Here is a 12,761-nt window from a genome sequence, read left to right on the forward strand (position 1 = left end):
CTTTTAATCCTTACCCCAACAGCCTTTTGATTTTAATTCTTTTAGCAAGTTGCATTTTCTACCAAGAATTTGTGAGAAAACAAACCTTTTGAATACTTCTGTAAAGTATTGTTACTCTTTTTCACTCTCATTTATTTATTATTTATTTTGGATGATTTTGGAAATTGTATTATTTACTGGGTTTTGTTCTCCAAACATTCTTATTCACTGAATTCTCGCTAAAGCCATTTTTTTTGTTGTTTTTAAGTATAGCTGTGATCTTTTTATTTTTGTCTTATTTTTACTTATATTTATTATCAGTCATTACAGATGTTACAGATTCTGGTTGTGGGGTTTAATACATGACTTACAAGACTGATGCTAATTCTGTCTAGACTGTTTCTATTTAAATTGTGAGAATGTGACCTACTTTCATTTCTATCACTGCATCTGCAGATTCTTCTATTCATGTCATATTAATTCAGCCAAGTTTAATGATTGTCCTGCCTCATTAGCTAGATGTGTAGGATACATTTGGGAGACCTCAACCAAGCCAAAACTCGTTTCTCAGTCATGCCAAGAATGTGTCACCATATTTATCCAGCCCTTTGTCACCCAATGATTTTTAGTAAATACTTCTTCCAGTTATTATTGATAGATGCTGAGACGTGTCACATTTTGCAAAGTTTAAGAAAACTTCATAATGATGGTCTGTCCACGTGTACTTTTAATGATTAGTGGCTAATATCCATTCTCATACATGCAGATGCAGAAATAAGAATTGAAATTTTAATTCTGAATAGGTTTTTCTTTGAGTATTGAATGGACAAAGAAAATCTTTCAATTTTTCCTGTGATGTTACATTTCATTACAACTTTTACTAGAGTTTGATGCTTTTTATTCTTTTGTAAATTATTTGGAGATATTAACTAAGGTGGAAGACTTTTGAATCTTGTTTGTTTCTTTTTGCTGTTTTTTTCCTTACCATTTATTAGCTAGTTAGTAAAATAGAAAGCATATCAACAAAAACAAATAAAAAAAATGGAGTGGACATCAGATGTTTCAGGTAGGTATCTGAGAAGCCAGCTGGATTTGTTGATTCATTTAGACGGTCTGGAATATCTCAGCTATTTCATAGTGAAACCCCTTAAAATAATGCAGTATTATTAACTTCAGTTCTCCTATTACTTTTATAGACAGTATTGCTTTAAATATTAATGTCTGCACTGTATGGAATTTAGTACAGTATCTCGTAATTATTGCTATGAGAAGACGACAAAAATGCCTCGAGTTATGCGGTTAACAGCTCAAGTTAACACTAATGGAACGTTATGGGTAAGTCGTTCTGTTTTTCTGCCCCCACACTTCTCTGTGCTTATTTTATTTACCTCGAGGTACTCTTCAAAGGGTTGAAAAGTGCAACAATTACCTCTTGAGATAGCAGGTTTTGCTTTCTGACTTAGTTGTTGTGATGTTGTATGCTTTGTAGAGATTGATGGTTCCATACCAAGTTTTGGCTGCAGTTTATTGCTCTTTATTCTTGCCACTCTACGCTTCAGTGAAATATCAACACAATAATTCTGATAAGGAACAATGTACATATGAGACCAGAGAAACACCCTGAAAGTTAGATGCTTAGGATCTTGTTAAACATGCATAGATGGCTTGGAAAATTTGTGAGACTAATATTTATTGTGGCTTTATTATTGTATTTTTGTACAAAGAGCTGCAAACACAGATCTGATTTGGAGCTTTTGTCATCAGAAAACACCTAACTGTGGAAGTCTGAAGTACTTCTTGCCTCCTCGGATGTTCTAGGTCTTTCATAGATCTAATGGTCACTAATTATTAGAATGTAATTTTTTTTTACATTCCAGTCRCTCAGATATAGAAGTTATTCAAAATGTAGCCCAGTACTGACTTATAAATAGGAAATCTTTATTTCAACAGATGACATGCTCCTGTAAAAGGACTCACACAAGGGCTATAGACTATTTAAGTCCTCAAATAGAACTTAAATGGTTTGTAAGTGATTGCTAGGCCTTCTGTTGTGTTTCTACACCACTGTGAATTGTCCTGAAGGGATAAATAAATAACATAAATAGTAGGAGTCCATGTTCAGGTTGAACTTATTATATAGCTTCTGAAATGCATACTGTAGTCCAGCATACAGCACACAGCTGTCTTCACTGCTTTGGTGTTAAAATTAAAGAGCGAACAAAGGATCCTAAAATTAGAGAAATAAAAAATTCTCATACTACTGTTTTTAGTACTTCAGTATCTCAGTGCTTTTCACTGAGATTATTAATTCTCACGCTTAGATTTTTTTTGTGTGTGAGGAATTGCATCTAATGTGAATATTTTCCATAGAAATCTTCTTGAATATGAAACAGACCTCCTATGAACCTAAGTGTCTCATTGTGTGAAGGTTGTATTTGGACTAGATCTTCCAAAAGTGAATGTACGTTTGAAATTAGCTGACTCACATAGCTTTAAAACTCTGCAGTGGATTAGTTTAATTTTATATAAAAAGTGAGAAAATGTAAAACTTAGAATAACTTTTCTCATAGAGAAGAGAACCTTCCTTCTTTCCTAGTTAAAACAAAAATTGTCTGTTACCTTAACATTACCACATTAACTGAAGAAAAAGAAAACTTTAAAGTATTTATTTTCATGACTCCACTTGAAGTTGTAAAGTATCCCATGTTGCATAGATGGAACTGAAGCCTAAAGAGGCTAAATGTGCCTTTCAGGCTGGCTCACAAATCAGGAGTTTAAAAGGAAAATTAAGCACTTCCAGATACAGGCCTAGAATGCCAAGTCGTATCGTCACAGCTCTCAATACCCTGATTGACCTTGGGTTTGAAAGCTGACTTCTAGAAAGTTTTAACTTTTAGTTGAAAAATATTATTCAAAAAGAGTCATTATGATGAACTTGTTGATCTTTCAGTAAATTTATTGTTGGGGATTGTGGGTGCTGAAACTACTGATTAAAACAGTAGTTTTTGGGGAACTGCATGGGACATAAGATTTTCAGAATTCTTTTCTTCTGTGCTTCTTAGCAAACTGTCCTTTCTTTCTTCTTATATTTAACATCCAACAAGTGCTGATATAAGAAGTTTTTCATGACTGCTCAGAGCATCCTAGAATGATTGAGTTACAGGGATATATTTGTTTTCATTAATCTCTTTTTAAAAGAAAACTACAAAATGGAAAAAAATTTAGACTTCAGTCCCGTGTGAGTATAGACGTTGCTTCCTCAACTGATACCATAATCACGCAATTTAATGTTGCATCTCATTTTTCTGTGTACGCCCATTCAGATGGTTTGATCCAACAGATTTAGTTATGTTTTCTAGTTATTTTGCATCAATGATGATATAATGTGTTGGGTGAGAGTAGATTAAGGCTSTTTGTATTTTCCATTCTCTCTCTGTAGATGTTTTAGTTATTGAAGTTCAGTTTTAGAGTGTGTCCTCTTCTTTCTAGTTATGATTAGAAGTTTCATTTATTGCAAGTGGTGAAAAAGTTACACTGTAGGATGACACTTGGCACTAATACATTTATTAAACCCAGCAATGCACTTGTAGAGATTTTCAAAGTTTTTTTTTCCCCCTAGTAAAACCCACACAGGTATTTTCAAGGGAATAACAAAGAATGAGATTGCTGCAAGTAATGGTTATTTGTACCTTGTCATGCATCAATATTGTCACTTTTCAAATGTAGCACGAAGAGCTGAAAATCATCAGTCTGAGTCATATATGATGACATTTTCTTTTCTCTCATCTTCACTTATTGCTATAATATACGTTCTATTTCTTTCTTTCTTTCCTAAATTACCAATCAAAATTATAACTATTTACGGCACTGAGCATCTGGAATGCATTGGTCAGAAGATTAAGAGGAAGGAGATGGAATTAAGCAAGAATGATTAAATGGGTGGTATGTGGTCTCTCCTCACAGAATACAGTACTGTGTTTAATACAGTTGCTTCAAATGAAAAAAAAAAAAAAAAAACAGAAGGAAACCAAACAAAGAAAACAAGAAAATTTAAATGGAAAATCTTAATGTTATAGTGCGGAAAGAGCCATCTGAAGGATATAATAATAGCAACGTCGCTTGGATGACTTGACAGTTATTTTACACTGAATCTGACAAAGCATTGCAGAATATAATGTAGGAAATAATCCTGAAGTACAAAACATTAACAAAATGATTTACATTTTCAAAAGTAGTTTTGGAATATGTACGTGGCAATCTTAGCACACTAGTTCCTATGAATAAGTTCTTTTGTAAGTGCAGATTGTGTGTCTGTTAATAATTTGGGTATTGAGGTTATTGAATGGCTTTACATTTTCAACTCTGTGTGCAAAGCTTCATAGCTTTGAAGGGCACAAAACATGAATTCACACTCTTTTTAAGTAGAGGTATAAACATAACTGATATTCTAGTTCATCTCTTTAACCACAAAATCAAAAAGAAAAAGTAATCTGGGGTCAAATGAAAATACATTTTTCTCCAATATTCCTACTAAAACCAAACTTGAAAAAAATGTTTCAGAGGCAATAGTGCATTTTGTTTGATCTGAAATACAATGTTATATTTTGTCCAGGATTTCTGAAATTTTAAATGAAATTTTAAATGGAACTTTAAAAATAAGGTATTCTGTAGGATTGCAACAAATACAAAGAAGGTCTAAAAAACTGGCATTTGAGAAAGGACCATAATAACTGACATTGTAAAGAAGAGAAGAATGAGGGAGGGAAATTGGGGAACGATGAAAGTTTTCAGCACATGAAAAGTTGKAATTGTGGACAGGATAAGTAATAGGTTTACCCTATAGCAAGATGCTTCATGTTTAACACTGGGAATCACTTTCTAATAGAGAGACTGAAATGTTGGAGCGAAAGATTGTGGAATATCTATCACTGAAGTCTTTCTGAGCAAGTTACAAAAAATAGCTATCAGAAAAGATAACAGTTGACCTTGTGAGAGAGAGAGAGAGTAGTAAACAATCTGCTACAGGCTCTAATTTTCTGCATTTTAAATACAAAACAGGAGAGATGGGTTCTAAATCTAAGGCAAAGTCTATTTTGACAATCCAACCTCATAAACTTACTTCATTTCTAAGTTTTAGTATTTCTTTTTATATTGCATAAGGTATGAACCTGTTCTTAGTTTCGAAATTTTGAACAGACTGGTTTATACAACCTCTCTCACTTTGAAATGATAATATGTTACTGCTTTTTACAGCCTCTCTTCAGACTCTTACAGTGTAAAACTGCAACGATTTTCCCATAGATTGCAAGACTGAGTTGTTTTTCTTAAAGAGTGGCAATAATAGGATAAATTAATTAAACTGGTGGCTTAAACTAATGATGATCACTTTCAAGAGGCAAATAAACTGTTTATGGTCATGTGGGAACCAGTCCCTGAGAATGAAGTGCAAGAATAACACAACGCCACTCTGGGAGAGATATTCTGAAATTTTTGCCAAGGGAAATGAATCGATTTTCTCTTGTGACTTAGTTTAGGCAAATCATTAGAGCATGGCCAGTCCAACAAGTAGGTGTGTGCAGATCAGGGCTGTTTCACCTTTTTAGTGATGAGGGAGCTATTTCTAAGATACATAAATTCAAAGGTAGCTTACTGTTTCACACAAAGGGAAACAACTACACGTTTATGAGATACCCAGTAGATGTGTTTTCCCCCCAGCACCACATCTTGTTCATTTGAGTGGCAGCTGAAGTGCACAGTAATATGCTGAATTAAGTGAAGGGCTAAATGAAGCAATTAAATATGTTCTTTTCAAGACAATGATGGTACCAAGCACAGTTTAGAACAGCTGGATATTGGTCCTTTTTTGTATGTGAGTCAGAGCAGGAGAAGGAACAGTGATCACAGAACGCTTATCTCTGCTCCTTTTTCCACCCCCTTCAGCTCGTATTATGCAAATCCATGTAACTTTAACATTTGCATTTCCCATTGGGAAGTTCCGGGGAGCCTAGGAAGGACTCATTCTTCCCTGCGTAGCCATGTTTTACTGAGATTGCTACCACAGCTTTATAACTGTTACAAGATTCATGACCGTGCTTCCTGTTTTGGTGTACGTGTCAGAGGACTTTCCCTTGCAGTAAGCTGCAGCGGAATCTCACATAGACTAGGGTCTGGGATATCATGCAGAGCACAGATTTCCTAGGCCTGATTCCATAGTTAAATTCGTCTGGCTTCCCCGCTGTAAAGAAGCAGGCAAGATTTTACCTAAATGTTTCAGCCAAAGTAAATATAGCCCAGGAAAAGACTTTTACAGGGCAGCTTTCATTTGTGTTACTGTGGTACAGACCGCAGAGTCTCCTATCTGTTAGATGGGCTAGTGTGTGTGGAAGGTTGCTAAGCCCTGTGTGTGCTGGGAACTGTAGTCTTTAAAGGCCTCAGTTCCATATGAGCAGAGAGTGACTGCAATCTGTTTTACACTAACAAGATGTGGCTCTGAGACCCTGCAAAGTAACTGTGCAGCTCTTAACAGTGTCACTGATATGATTGCTTTGTTTTCAGTCTCTGAATTTGTGGCAAATTCATGTGGCATTTTTATTTCTTCATTTTGTCTTGTACGTTTCCAGCAGCATGAGGATGATTCCAGGATGAATTGGCTTGTGTGTATCAGAATTTAAGACAAGATAAAGCTGGAAAATGCAGGAAATGAATACATGCAATAAGTATTCTTTTTAATTTGAGGTCATACAAATGGAGGTGGTTGGAAAAGTCTGTGTACAACCTTTTTTCTGCTGCAAAATGCTATTTCATAGAAGCACATTGGTTTTCATGAAAATTTCATTGGAGTGGTTGTTGAGGGCAAGGAGAAAATCAGGAGTTGACTCATTTATTTCCTGAGTTTACCTGGAATGGAGGACATGTGCATTCAACTATTTCTGTTAGCTGATTTGGGCTGTGAACTTGAATTTCAATCAAGGTTATTGTACAGTTTCTAGAAGTTTTTGCATACATATTCTGAAAGCTAGAAAGTTTTCTTTTTTTTTCCATATTATCTAGCTTTCTAGCTTGCTGCTTTGAATGAAGCTGATTTCTTCCYGCTTTAACTCATGTGGATGTGAAGAACAATTAACCGAGGTCAATTTATAATGATATTCATGCAAGTTAGTCTTGCTTATTTTCCCCACCAGCTGTGTTCAGGAGGAGGTCCAGGACYGTATTTTAGAGTTAGTGAATCTGTTTTCTGTAGGGAATAACTAGTAATCAATCCCCCCTTTTTTTTTAACTTCATATGATAATTGTAATTCCATTAAATTTTTAAAGTTATTATTATTATTATTATTTTGAGAGCTGAAAGCAAAGCATCTTAACACTTTAAGTAAGCCATTTAGTGTAAAAGATGTACAATACAGCAGGCATAAGTCAAAACTCTACAGTCTCACAGTGGCTCTTCCATGGGTCTGTGACCATGTGTTACATACATGGGGGGGAAAAAAAGCAGATATAACCGGAGGTGTATTCTGCTGTAGTTTCCATCAGTGTCAACTTTAGTGCAGCTTGTACAGAGAAAGTCCCTTGATGAGACAACAGTAAATAAAAGAACCTTTGGGAGGTCTTCACAGTCTACAGTTGTTTCTGTAAACAGGTGATTACACAGTAAACAATCAGGTCTCCTTTTGCTCTAGGTTTCTAATCAGTTGGTTCTATTTCAGTTTCCTTAATGCTATGATAAGGCTGGCAGGCACATAGAAAGAGTTTGGCAGAGTGAGACATCTCTATTGCTTGTCTGAACTTTGGCACAAGAATGACAGTTGTCGGGAAATATCTAGATTCATATGCTGATCCCTAATAGAGTTTTCATGTCTTCTGATAATTTCATTTTCTCTTCTCTCATATGAAACCTGTTAAATTTTATCAGCATCTCAAACTTACTTTCTCTAGGTCAATATTTAGAGCCATATTGGCAGGAAAAAATACTCTAATTCTGCTTCTAAAAAACAGACAAAATAAGTGTGTTTGTGTCTGTGTGTACACAGATATGTATATATATGTAAAATAAGTAGGCATAAGCATAAATAACAGTCATTTTATGCAAGGGAATAAAATAATTCAACTTTTCTCATGAAGCTAATTCCAATAAAGTCATTATGTATACTTTCCTGAGCAAGTAAAGTAGGAACTGGCCAGTAATGGTTAGAAATGTCTGAGAATTGGTCTTTAGGACATATTTGGCCTCCTCTTTCATTAAAGATACATTGTGCTTAGCCACAGACAGGAGTTTCTTACATTGCTTCATGTGTCACTTGAAAGCAGAATATTAAGATAACTTCAGTTAATTTAATCCTTAGAATATTCATATTCTAAGATTACYTATGACTAAATCTCATAAATTCTATCATCTTATTAGTATTGAATCTGTGGCTTTCTCTAACACAAAAGAAACACATTCTATCTTACATATCAGTACGTTAGAGAAACCTTTAAAATTTTTTATCAAGATAAAAAAGAGTTGCTGCATTGCATTTTCCATGAAACTTCTTTTTAGCCTGACTTCTTATAATTCAGAAACCTAGATCATATATGATAACAGCATAAATTTGTGTGTGCCAGATTAGGCCCGTTTCATCTAGAATGATCCAAGGTAATTCAAAACAGAAAATACATCTACTTTGACATGGTTAAGTAATGCTTATATGGTACCAGTTATACTGTATATGTATTTTAAAGACTGGAATTCGAGATGAACTTTTCTAGTTTGATAATTCCATTCCTTTCTAACTTCATTTTCAATATTGAATGTGTCCAGGACACCAGACCATCACAAGGAACAGCAGGATATCAATAATACTCTCAGAAAGTAACCAGATGTGTCTCAACACCCAGTCAATATTTTTATGTCATGCTCATCGCTTCTATTAGGCACGCTAATGCTGATGAGATACTGGAGTTATAAAAATGTTACCTGTTCATTCTTAATTCCTTCCTCCCTCATTTTCTGTTTTTAGAGTTGCCTCTTTAGCATTTTCATTCTGGGTTAACAATTGTAAGATGTTTTCCCTCATAAAATATTTCTAGTGCATAGATTAGCATAGTTGATGCTGCTTTTTCCTCTGATATGTAGCAGGTTCTCATTTTATAGACCTTGTATAGACATTGCATACCAGCCTTGCAGTAGCAAATTCTGCAACAAGGACAGCAAAGAACAGCAGTTGCAAACTAATGCTTTCCTGCAATATTCCTGTCTCACAGCTAGTTCACATGCTTCACATTAATAGCAATAATAATAAAAAAAATTACCCTGAAGGCGGTTAAATACAGGTTGCTGAGAGAGGTTGTGGAATCTTGGAGGTGTTCAAGACTTGACTGGACACAGCCCTAAGCTGCCTGATATAATTAGACCTGTTTTGAAGAGGAGGTTAGACTAAGTGACCCCTGGAGGTCCCTTCCAACCTAAGTTATAGTTCTATGACTCTATGATTTAGTTTGTGCCTTGTAAAGATAAAGAAAAAAGAATAAACAAGAATGCTGTAGATAGAGCATCACACGCAGAAATAATATAATTTCTTTTTTGTTATTTGTCTTTAACCTGGTGGTGTGGCTACTCTCTGCTCAAACTGAATCAGGTTTAATTGAACTTTGACTTTTTAACAGCCTGTGTTGGATTAAATGTTATTTTGGCTTATCTTGTATCATATTATATCATAACAGAATCCATAATGAGCACCTGTGGGGAACAGAATTAGTCCTGCTTATGAGGAAAAGGCATTTTAGCATCTATCAGTAGCTTTCACCACTTTTGTTCCTTCAGTGGTCATGGTCTTTGTCCTGTAAGCATGTGCATATCATTTCATATTGACAACATTGATTCACAGTTTCCATGCAGTGACAAGGATTAAATTCCTAATGATTATTACTCTTTTTTTTTTCCATAAAACATGTAAAGCTGTTTTTCTATCATGCCAAATTTTGCTCAAAATCATTGGATAACAATTCTGAATGTTATGAAAAAATAAGCATAGATGATACAGGGTTGACTGAAAGAACTGCTTTTGTTGATGCAGGTATTAATGTGTAAATGTTTTCTAGTTTTTGAATTGCCATTCATCGTGTCCTTCCTACCCCATCTTTGCCAGCAGCTGCACTGTCTTAAATTGTTCTTTTACTGTTGCACTCAAAGTATTCAGTGAGGTAGGAAATGGTCATGCTATGAGGGACATACGTTGTGCTGCTTAGATTATTAAGTTCCTCGTCAAATTAAATATTTTAGTTCTGGTCCCTTGGTATCACTGTTTTTTGTATGATGATAACATATTGTGGTGACCTGGTTGAATTCCACTTACTTTTTTGCCTACTAAAATTTTAAAACAGATTTAACAGGAATACCAGTTCTTGTTTTTGGTGTGAAATGTTTGTGTGATGCTGCCACGAATCATTTGCCAGAAGTTATGCTCCATTTTACAGGTGGGCACATTTCCATGATCTGTGAAATGGTTACTATTTGATAATTTTAAATGCACTGTGATAATGTGACTTGCATAAATATAACTTTTTGTTGTTGTTGTTGTTGATAATTTAAAGAAAATAAGATTATAGTTTTTTAATATTATAATATTAATAACAAATTGATATTATTGATAGGGGGCCATGATCATTAGCTCCTTTTAGTCAGTAGCTCCCTGGTAAATGCTCTGTACCTCAATGATTATTGCTTAAATGTTGCTCTAACAAGGAGGATTACAGTGTGATTTAATGTAATTTCTCTTGTATCCTGTTATCCACAGTATTCTAAAAGAAGCATATTAGAATGAGTGAAGCATAGATGAGGTTGGAAAGCACTGATAGCAGCTGCTAGAAGCAAGAAGGTCTCATGACAGGCTGGTTGCAATGGCATTGCAATAATGCCTCCTGACCTGATAATTATGTTTGAGAATTATTTCTCTGAATTGCTGCTAAACTCTGGCTTTGAGATTTTCTATCCTTTACTCCCAATCAGAAGATTATATGAAAAAAAAAAATTTCCCTGAACAGAGACAGCTGCTGTGTTATGGGGAAAGGAGAGAGAGAAGCAGAAAAATTGGAGAAGATATGTTAACATAACAATCTGCTTAAGGACAGAGGGAGGAAAGTGAATTTGCTTACTGTGTTTTYGTTTTCTGCAAATACTTGAGGAAGCAAATTTTAATGGAAATAACAGATATAAAGCTTTGTTCATACAAGCTAATTTTCAAAGCTGCAAAAGCTCTTTTTAAATTATTTATACCCCTAATGTGAGTTTTTCTTGTTCAAGAGATTCACATTCCCTTCTTTTTCTCCAGTTGACTCCTCTTCCGGCTTTTTGTGTGTGTGCTTTTTTTTTTTTTTTTTTTTTTAAGACCTGATACCTGTGTCTGACCTCCTTACTTCCTCTGCCTTATTGCTTTATGTTCTTCCTGGGTGATTTTAAATTTTTATACTTATGCTTCCTCTGACCCTGCAGCTTCTGTCTTCTCTTATTAACCTCCTCACTCCGCGTAGTGTTGTGCTGACACCCCTGCTCAGACCACTGTTTGCACTTTTGACGTAGTAGTGGTACAGATCACCTTCTCTGAGACTGACAGGTGTGGCTGAATAGTAGTAAGTGAATGCAGTGTACATACTGAATTTGGACTCCTTTTCGGGAAGCCTTTACAAATAGGTCTTGATTGGTAATGAATGAACGTTGTTGGTTGTTAGTTAACCAGCTGATGCTCGGCCAGCCTGGGCTGCCACATCCGTTCCTCAAAGGGAGGCAAAGCTGTGCCTGGAGCGGGGCAGAGAGATTTCCCCCTGCCGCCCCTGCCTGGCCGTGCTGCCCAGCGGCCGTGGAGCGCGTGCTCTCGGCTGAGCGCTATGACAGTCTGACTGACACGCCACAAAATGAATAATAATAATGTGTCATAGCTGCAAGGAGGTAGAGCTTCCCTCTCACTTCTAGCTCCTTGCCTAGCAAACTCTTCTACTCCCACACTGTTGTGTGACAAAGGGCTGGGAGATATTTATATACTCGCTCGCATTTAACCAAAGCAGAAATCCTTGCCAGTCTAGAGCTTAGAATACAAGGTCTTCATCAGCATGATTGCCCTATAAATACTCCGTTTAAATACCTTGCCAAATCAAATCCCCAAGGTAGTCATGGGTATAATACCGACCTAGTCCAGAACAAACATCAACCAGTTTATTAAAGATGGAGTATGTAAGATGCAGGTGTTTGATGTTTTCTGTGGCAAGATAGAGAGGTAGGATAAGTCTTTTGAAAAATGGTATAGCCACAAGTATCTTGGCGTGATGAAGCTGTCATGAATGCTGCTGACCACCTGTAAAAAAATCTCTGAAGTGCACATTACACAGCACACGTTATTTTCTGTTATATTAACAAACAGTGTTCCTATTTGAAAGGGTTGTAAAGATGGAAGGATAGGGGAGGTACATGATTAACTCGGACAAAATTTGTAAACTACAGAGGGTTCCAACCCACATATTTAAGCACCTGAATACAATTTCAAATCTATCCTGGAGGCCTTATTTTTAGAATGAATTCAGTTTTGGTGATGTTTTGATGTTGTTGAGACTGTATACTTCAGCAAAAGAAAAGTTTATGTTGAACAATTTCAGCAAGCTCAACTTCTCATGAGTAAAATGCCTAAGTTTAATGGGAACAACGCCACTGTGTCTGTAAAGTAGCGGAAAATCTTGTGCTGTCAAGTTCAAGGACCAGCCCATATCTGTGTCTCATCCCAGTATGTTGTTTTGTGTTTTTCATAAGCGAATACTCT

This window comes from Apteryx rowi, unplaced genomic scaffold (genome assembly GCF_003343035.1).
Source record: "Apteryx rowi isolate R43461 unplaced genomic scaffold, aptRow1 scaffold_124, whole genome shotgun sequence".
NCBI lineage: Eukaryota > Metazoa > Chordata > Aves > Apterygiformes > Apterygidae > Apteryx > Apteryx rowi.